This window comes from Gymnoscopelus braueri (assembly GCF_963280865.1).
Source record: "Gymnoscopelus braueri genome assembly, chromosome: 18".
In the NCBI taxonomy this organism is placed as follows: Eukaryota; Metazoa; Chordata; class Actinopteri; order Myctophiformes; family Myctophidae; genus Gymnoscopelus; species Gymnoscopelus braueri.
This window is the reverse complement of record NC_137618.1, coordinates 13,550,123-13,559,898: the sequence shown is the minus strand read 5'-3', so window position 1 is coordinate 13,559,898 and position 9,776 is coordinate 13,550,123. Positions and strand designations below refer to the sequence as shown.

At 41.0% G+C, this 9,776-nt stretch overlaps 1 long non-coding RNA gene across 1 annotated transcript in view; it reads right to left on the bottom strand.

Annotated features, from left to right (window-relative positions):
• Positions 1-6,249: 6,249 nt before the first annotated feature.
• Positions 6,250-9,776, bottom strand: part of LOC308073638 — a 40,850-nt gene continuing 37,323 nt past the window's right edge. Inside the window, exons 2-3 of the long non-coding RNA XR_013932019.1 lie at positions 7,672-7,750; positions 6,250-6,267 (exon numbers count right to left, since the gene is read on the bottom strand). This is a non-coding gene — a long non-coding RNA (uncharacterized lncRNA). The remainder of the gene's footprint in view (positions 6,268-7,671; positions 7,751-9,776) is intronic.

The window sequence follows — 9,776 nt, the reverse complement described above, 5'->3', positions numbered from 1 at the left end:
CTCGACAGTCAGCTGTCCTTCAAGGCACTCATTGCTGTGTGTTTCCTTTTTGTATGACATCAAAAGCCCAAAAGGTTGCAAACCAATGGATTCATGTGTTATAACATGGTAAATGGTGCATTTATATCGCGCCTTAATCCAAAGCGCTTTACAATGTGCATTACATTCACCTATTCACACACACATTCACTCACCGATGATAGAAGAAACCATGAATGGTGCCAACCTGCTCATCTGGAGCATTTAGGGGTTCAGTGTCTTGCTCAAGGTCACTTCAATAGTAACCCAGGGGAACATTCCCGAACATTCCGACATTACATTAACACTCTCCATCTTAGTCATGGCCATTTTAAAGTGCACAAAGCGTTTAAAGCGTCAACTGTGAGCCGGTGGAGAGGGTGGATAATTCAATTCAATTTCAATTCAATCTTTATTTCAGACCCAGGAAGATCCATATCACAATTAAAAAAACAACACAATAGCTTCAAGTACCTCGGTGTGCACATCACCAAGGGCCTGACCTGGAGTATGCACACAGAGGCTGTGGCAAAGAAAGTGAGGCAGCGTCTGTACCACATGAGACAGTTGAAAATATTCAAGGCGTAACAAAAGATTTTAAAAAATCCTTCTGCCTCGCCACAACTCAGCATCCTGGCAGGGGGCATGACCATATGGTATGGGCAGAGCTCTTATCAGGATCTACGACCACATCCAAAGATGGTGAGGTCTGTGGAACGTACCACTGGATGCTCTCATCCGTCTCTGCAGGACATTTATGAGAGTAGGAACTTGGGCAGGGCAAAAAGGATTATGAAGGACAAACATCATCCAAGCAACAAACTGTGAAGGTAAACGCCTGAGATGCCTAAACAGCCAAGGGCTCTAGGCTTCCTAGAATTGTTTTCCCTGGCAGCTGTTCGAGCACTAAATGTGGACAAACAAAAAAGGAAAACATTAGACAATAAGTGTTAGTATCACACTGTCTCTATGCTTGATCACTTTGCACATTTGGGTGAAAATTACTGTTTTGATCAGAAATTGACTGCACACAGAACCACTGCTAGTTACTGTGCCTGTCTAAGTCAGACAAGTTCAAGTATTAGTGTTTTGTCCTATCACTGTGTATTTGTATATATTCTTATTATTGTCATTCTATATCTTTATTTTCTTGCTTTAATATATTTTTTTGTTTATGTAGCACAATCCCAACAACATTTTGCTGCATGTACCTGTATAAGTCAAAATTGACAAAAAAAAACGACTTGTTGAATCTTGTATAAACCATTGCATGACAGTGTCGTGTTGTGTCATTTGTTGAACTGAACATCAGTTCTTCTTGGCAAGTGACACTGACCTACTTACTATGGAGTATAAATAAGGGTTAATGCTACACCGACAAAACTGGTCCCAAGATGTTGCTGAAGGTATCGGTCATTATGCAATCATTGTCTGTGCTGAATCTCCGGTTTGACAAGTTCAAGAACACTGACATTGTGTTGTTAACCATTTAACACCCTGGCATTCCAAGTGTGGGCATGTCATTATAAGCGAGGGGAAAAAAGGAAAGATTCTGACATACTGTTTTGGCATTTTGCCACACTCTGTCAAGTCTGTTCAGTTAACTGACTGGATGTTGCTCCTTTTCTGTACTAGGCCAACTAGTCCTCTGCATTTACAAGCAGTTAGCTATTAATACGGCAGCCAGGGAGCAGATAGGGGTTAAATGTCTTGGTCAAGGACACTTTTGACCAGGGGTCATCACCATGCCAGCTTGTGATGGACATTTTCATTGATGTTTTATTTTTGCCACAGACATACAAAATAAATGATGAATATAATGTTTTACTAGAAATACATAACTAACTCCTAATGTGCCATATTGTCTATGCCAATGTACTACACATTTTACAATGATAGTATACCTGCATTAACCACTGAGCCACAAATATATATAAGCCATTGTTTTAAAAGTCGATCTACATCAAGCTCACAACACGTTACATCATGACATGTTGAGAGATTGTGGATCTGGTATTTTTGAAACATTTCAGAAATGTTTCTAGTTATTGTCTCCGCCAGGCCGAAAGGCATGGCGAGAGAGTATGTTTTACCCTCCGTCCGTTTGTCCGTCCGTCCGTCCGTCCGTCCGTGTGTGTGTGTGTCCGTCTGTGAGCAGCTAATCTCCGCCACCGTTGGCTTGATCGCAGCGAAACTGTGCACACACACTCCCTGGATGCCAATTCCGAACTTCTGCCCCAAGTTTTTCACATGGGCCTTTTATAGTTTCAACAGGAGGCCGATTTGTGCAAAACATATTTTTTGACAGTACTCCTACAAATCGGTACACAGTATCTCTATAGTCATTAAACGAAACAGGTCTTTCAGATTTTTCATATTCCATCCTGATTGGCTCAAAATGGCTTCCAAAGTTTGCAGGAGTGCTCCGTTTTCAACAAAATGCCTCAAATCATGAACACAGCATGCAATTTCCGTGAAACTTTGCACGCACATTCCCACTATGCCGAGAAATAAATGCCATTGGAAATGTTCAAATCAGCCTCATGGTGGCGCTATAACAGGCCGATTCATGTTTTTACCTAACTGCACCGATCTGTGTAAAACTTTGTATGCGCACTCCCTAGAGGTAAAAGAAAAACCTTTGCCCTGCATTTTTCACATCTGCCTTTTATAGCGCCACCAGGAGGCCGACTTATGTAAAACATTTTTTTTTATATTACTCCTTCCAATTTTATCCAAATTTCACGCAAATCGGTACTCATGATCTCCATAGTCATGTGATCAAGACGGATGTGTTTGATTTTTCATATTCCATCCTCATTGGCTAAGATTGACATCTAAAGTTTGCTGTAGTGGCTTGTTTTGAACAAAATTCCGCAAATCATGAACGCACCGTCCGATTGCGGTCAAACTTTGCACGCACATTCACACTATGTTAGGAACTAATGTCACCCTTTTAACATTGGCCTGTTATAGCGCCACCAGCAGAATTTAGCAAAACTTTTTTTTGCACAAAATGCCTCAAACCATGAATGCAGTGTCCGATTGCCGTGCAAGGCCCAAGAACAAATGGCACCCTTTAAACATTGGCCTATTATAGCGCCACCAGGAGGCCACAATAACCTACCTGACCTGGCGGAGACCTGTGCTCCGAGGAGCACTTTTTCTAGTTTATTTATGTACTTGGCCTATAATGACATGCCCAACATGGGGATGCCAGGGTTAAAGAGGTTACCTATTCTGAAGAAAACCTTAAGACTGCCAGGAGGCTAAGACAGGCATTAAATGTGGCATGATGGAAGTCTATTCCGTATGTGGGATTTCAATAATTGGGTCTTATCGGTACAGTTAGTGCTTCCATCGCACATGACATGAGCAAAGAGTCATTTAGGTGCAGAGGTGAGTGGGTGCGTGTCATATGGTTATTATAGAGATTGCTGGCTTTTCAGAGGACAGTGACAGTGTTAGTTTAGGAGATCAAGTTCTACCAGTTCTACCGTATCAATACAAAACAATTTTTTGGGATTGGTATGGTAGCTTCGATAGTTTCTTTCCATTACGGTGAAGTCTTGATGAGAAATCTTCTATCATGATGAGAAAGTCTTAGACCTTGCATAGTTGTGATGTAAGATATGTGGAACAATGGAAAAAGAAAGGTCAGAGTCAAAGACATCATGCACCTGTATGTACTGTACATGATGAGTGATTAGATCATGATAAAGGGCATGACTTGATTTAAAGGAATGCAGTGTCACAACTACGTTCATGCAAGGGCTCCTAACTTTAATCAGAGGTGAGCAAACGTCTAAGCTGGAGGTCTGATGGTGATTGTGGACCCCAGGCTGTGGATGAAGGGTTTCCACTGATTATGATTGTGGAGTGTTATTATAGTCATATATTGTTATTTTTGGACACTTTGAAACACTTTCTCTCAACGGTGAAAATCTTTTTCAACAAGCTTTACTTGTCCAGTTCTGCCCTCCTTTGCTTTTGTAGCAAATGGATCCTTCTGAACAGATGTGTTTATGATATTTTTCTTACAGTATAATTGTCTGACCACACCACATATGAATCCATTGTCCAACAAAGGATTAAACACACATCTAGCTATTTTCAGGGCTATTATCAAACGTTACTTCTAGCTGTCTTGTCCTCACCTGATGCAATCATGTACAGTACCATGTACTATATATATAGTATCACAAATCTCCTAAAACATATTAATGAGCATGTCATCCCGACACTTTACGATAAAATAGAAATAAAATAAAATAAAATGGGCCACGGACATAGACAAGTCTTGCCACGGACATATTTGTCCGTATACGGACATGTTGATGATCCCTGCTTTTGACACATACAGTATGTGTCCAAATTCAGTAGCCGTGTCCTTCGAAGGAAAATAATTTGTGCTAGGACCCCCATATGAGAAGATTGTTGTCTATACTCTATACTGTAGGTGGGGACATAACAGTGGAGGGAGTGAAACCTCTGATGTGTAATCCTTATACATTCTCTCTTGGCTAACTTCTAGCTGCTGAAATTAAACTGGGGTCCCAGGGCCCCAGTTTGAGAACCACTGTTATAAAGTATAGTCGTCTGTAACTCAATAACGTTAGCTAGTGGTCCTGCTGTAACACTTTGCTTCTGTTTGACACTACTTAACATGCACCCCTAACCCCCCTAATTACCCTTAATAATTATCATTCTTATGATTGTATTCATTCACTTGTTTTATAGCCAGGATCACAGTCCATGGAGTTGAGTCAGCAGCAGTCCAGACTGTCATCTGAGGAGGAAAATACATGATTACTGGGAGCATGGTGCTGTCCTGCTCCTCATCTCGCTGTAGGAAGAGCAGCACTGTGAGAACTTTCCTTCCACAAAGATGACCAAATGCTGAAGGTCTACAAGGTGACACTGGCACATAACATGCAGAGTCTTCTGCTGGCAGAGCTACTTGTCCTTACTTACTATGTCCCATAGATGCTCTGCTGCACAAATATCCCAGCAGCATGAGTGGTTTTAAGACACCAGCCACCATCACTGCATCTCTGTCTAACCTTCTGCCTCTGTTCAACACCACCACCGGCGGCCATAGCTGAGTGGTTAGTGAGCCCGCCTAGGGAACCAGCTGGCCCTGGTTGCCCCAGGTTCGATTCCAGGCTATCCCAGCATATGTGCCGATGATATGAAATTTGTCCCTGAGCAAGACTCTTAACCCCAATTGCTCACAGGTTCTCATTGGAAACAAGACCGCAAGGACTTTCATGAACGACCTGTTAAAAGGAATTATCCTTATCCTTACCACCTTCCTACCTTCACCCACTACCATCACACCACCTCCCACCGGAACAGATGAACAAGAGAGAATCAAACATTTAAACGCAAAAGTGCAGAGGAGCTCACTTGCTTACAAGGAGTATAGAAATGAAACAATGGAAAGAGAGGCTTCTGCTCAGATTAGGAAACTTATTTAGAACCTATTTATTTTACATTTACACAACATTCACATTGAATTACTGAATGACATTTGTCACTGTTAGGTGGGAACCTCATATGTAGTTGTTCAGTCCCAAGCTCTTTCATACTTTTCATTGGTCAAATATTTATAAAACCAACACAGACGTAACCACTTTTACATAATTAGAAAAGATCTACAAGCTCATCGGCTATTTTTGCTACTGTTGTGCGACACTGTAGTATGCATGGAATAAAGCAAAAATAAAATCTCACTGAAACCTTTTGTCAGGTCAAGTCTTTAATCTGTGATTTGTGAAACAGCATGAAAGGAGTCCCCTCCACACAAGCGCTCTGTTTCCTAAACAATTAGCACATCATGATGTTTAGGCATTATCGTTCTACACCTATATGTTCTTGCTGTTCTACATACAGCCAACCAGGAGAAATAATTTGCAGATTGAGGCTTTAACCTTAATTTGCTTCTATGGAATATCCGAGACCATTGGGGTTTATGGAAGATGCTTCTTAACATGTATTATATTGCTAGTTTGACCACTTCAAATACTATTTAATCTTAAAATAGCCAAATGACTGAAATCAGTCATGGCGACATAGAACTTTAATCCATGAGTATGACGAAGTGGGGCATTAATAAATGCTTGGTGTAATGAAATTATAACTGGAGTGAGTATGTAGGCGATGTAGCTCCTCTTCTGAATAGCAACTGGCCCTGCAGCTCCCGGTTGGGTCCAGATGTTCCTCCTGTGGTGGCTCCTCCTGCCCAGCCTGTGTAGTAGATTTGTGTTAGGATTGCACTTGCATAAGGGATGTTGTACACTGTGTATGCAAAAAGGACACCTATCTGTTTTCCATAAAACTGCTGCCACATGGTTGTGACACAAAAAATCTCCTGTAACCCATTTTGGGCGGGAACACCTATTTGTAACTATACCTTTCAAGACAGGAACCCGTTTGGGGTTCTTGTTGCTATGTTCAGTATATAGCAACATACATTTTTTGTAATTTTTTAACACATATTTGAAGTTTTTCAGAAAACTTAGGTCAGGATTTAGAAGGCCTCAGGTCTAACCGATTATCTCCCCAATGTGACTCCTGTCATGTGAATTATCAAGAAAGTCAGTAGTTACTTATGGCAGTGGTTCCCAAACTAGGGGTCCCCAAATAATTTTGGGGGGTCCCCAGATGATTAGCTTAACTCTCTCAGTGCCACGCCCCGACATATCCCGAGTTTTTCCCGAGTACCCTCAGTGCCAGCACGAGAAATCCCGAGTTTTTACTTTTGACTGTGGTCGCGCTATTCTGTATATTTTTCATGATCACTTTCGCTTCCTGACTACATCAGACTCACCCGGAGCCGGATGTAAAAAAAAAAAATAATTTCCGGGTCACGTTGTTTTTCTCCGGTGATTTTCGGCCAGAATAGGGAAAGTCACGGTTTTTTCACACGGTATAAAAAGCGAACGGAGAGGTCCACGTCTACTCTCTTTGGTCTTGGTGACGATCAGTCATCGTAGTCGTGTATCGCATCGTAATTTAGCCTGATCAACGATTGTCAAAAATGTCAACATCCGGTTAGGACCGGATATGACGTCAGCCTGTTTGGGAGGGGGTGAGTGAGCCAGCGAGGTCATCAATGTGTCGATTTGTTGCTCTCTACTGGTAGAACTGTATTATGGGTTTAAAACCCCAATCAGATCATTTATTTGAATGAAAAATTACAAAATTTAAAAATTTAAAAAAACGCAAATTCCTGGCAGTTTGGGAGTACTTTATGAAAATACTCTTGGCACTGAAAGAGTTAATGTGCAACATTGTTTTCTCACTCAACAGTAAATACATACAACCAACATACAGTATGTATGTATGTAGTAAGTGTATACTAGGGTATCTGCACATTTCTAACTTAACAATTTAATGCCTTTTAAGGCCTTTTTAATACCAAATTGGCCATATTACGTAAGAAAGAGGCAAACACTAGCCGATCTACAAGTTCACAACGCCTCACAAGTTTGGCTATTTTCACAATATTTATCTGTGGAGCCGAGTCAAACTAAATGTAATGCCTACCATTCCAAGTGCTTGCCAGGGTGGGGGGTCCCCAGTTCAAATATGATTATTTTGGGGGGGTCGTGGCCGGGAAAGTTTGGGAACCCTTCACTTATGGCATACCTGGATCATGTCCTCCACACCCTCATTGGCTAGACACGGGTTATGAAGAACGCAGCCGGCCATGATAGAACGGGATCCTCTGAAAAGTGCAAAAAGAAGGACAACCATAAGTTGCTGTGTATGCAGCAAGCAACATATAACACGTTTATTTGTATGGCACATTTTAACAAGGGAACTTCAAAGTGCTTTACATTACATTAAAATTAAGACAGGAAAAACATAAAAGCCTAAGGACATGTCAAGGACCTGTTAGGATTCTGAAAGTTGTGTTTGTCATCCTGAAGTGCATTTTTAAGTTGTCCTCTATGTACTAGTCTCGTGTAGCCAGACAACTATTCCACAATCTCTGAATGCTATATAGAGTCTGGAACTACAACTCCCAAAATCCGAGAGAGGAAACTGGCATTTCCGTTCACGAAAATATATTTTTAAATATCTTTACACTTTACTTTTTAATTTCCATTTCTGCTAAGCAGCAAGCTATGTATACTTGATTTAGATGATTTGTATTTATATTAGGATACATTTGCGTGACTGTAAAGACTAAACGGAAATGGAGAGGAGGCTCCACATCCGGTTTATATTTTAATCATGATCAGAGCTTCCGAGTCCCAGACTGTATGCCGGAAACATTTGAAAATTGAGGCAACAGTCTGGTAACGCGAGACTATCTATGTACAGACATGATACTGACCATGATACTGACATGATACTGACTGTCAGTATCATGTCAGTATCATGGTCAGTATCATACTGACCACGATACTGACCATGATACAGGCATGATACTGACCACGATACTGATCACGATACTGACCACGATACTGACCATAATACTGCCATGATAGTGACATGATACTGACTGTGATACTGACAGGATACTGACTGTGATACTAACAGGATACTGACATACTGACCATTATACTGACTGTGATACTGACAGCATACTGACCATGATACTGACTGTGATACTGACAGGATACTGACAGGATAACTTCTCTTCATATGCAGATCTTTGTTCTCTGTTGTAATTGTTGCGCAGGGGCTGCCATTAAATGCTGGGAAAGTAGCATAATCAGGTCATTAGCCAGATTCAAGAGATGTATTTGTCACTCACTCATACAAGTAGGCCTATGCAGTGGGAAATATAGGTGTATGCTCTGCTCTGCTGACTATACACACTTGGGAGTGCTGATTAGTTAATTGTCTCTCCCCTTGTACCACTGTTGATAAACTCAGACTAGTAGCATTCTTCTTCCCTGGGTAGAAGCTGTGTTAAGCCCCCTTGTTTAAACCTACCACCCATCGTCCTTTTCATAAACATGAAGCTATTCTGACTTGCATTCTTGCTCTGGTCCATAGCGTTAGGACTTAGGAGTTCTCCCAACGCTATGGACCAACAACTATCTGTTGAGTCTGTTAAGTTGAGTTTCTATAACTGTAAAGTGTTGCTTACATTCTCAACTTCGCTGTCGCCAGATACATTGTGGTTGTGGCGACTGCATCTTCCATATTAGCTTTGTTCGAAGCTGTTGTTTCAGCCGTGAAACATGACTGTCACACCATGACAGTCATGGCGCTATTTGTTCCTGTTTTTTGTTTTTTACAACCAGTACATCTACAGAAACGTTCAGATTTCAAATATAAAGTGCTGACCCGACCACGGATGTTACAAGTTAAAGCGCACACGTCAAAGTACCGGTATCTTCCGTATTCTTTTTCTGGCATTCTACTGTTTATTGTCTTGATGTGAAGCACTTTGGGTTGCAATTTTGTATGAAAGGTGCTATACAAATAAAGTTATTATTATTGTTCAATACAAAGCTTTTTAATCTAATCGCCAACCATTTTCATTGAATTTTCTCCATATTCTTTCAACTACACGCCCCTATGGGTTGAGAGGTGTATTGCACTCTGATACATTATACAAAAACTTAAATACAATTTTAAAAATGGCCACCAATCGGATTAAAATGCTTTGCGCACACGCACACAGACAGACAGACAGACAGACAGACACACAGACAGACACACAGACAGACATACACACCCTTCCAACAAAAGATGACAAAAATACGACCCTAGTTGTAACAATTTCTTCAAGA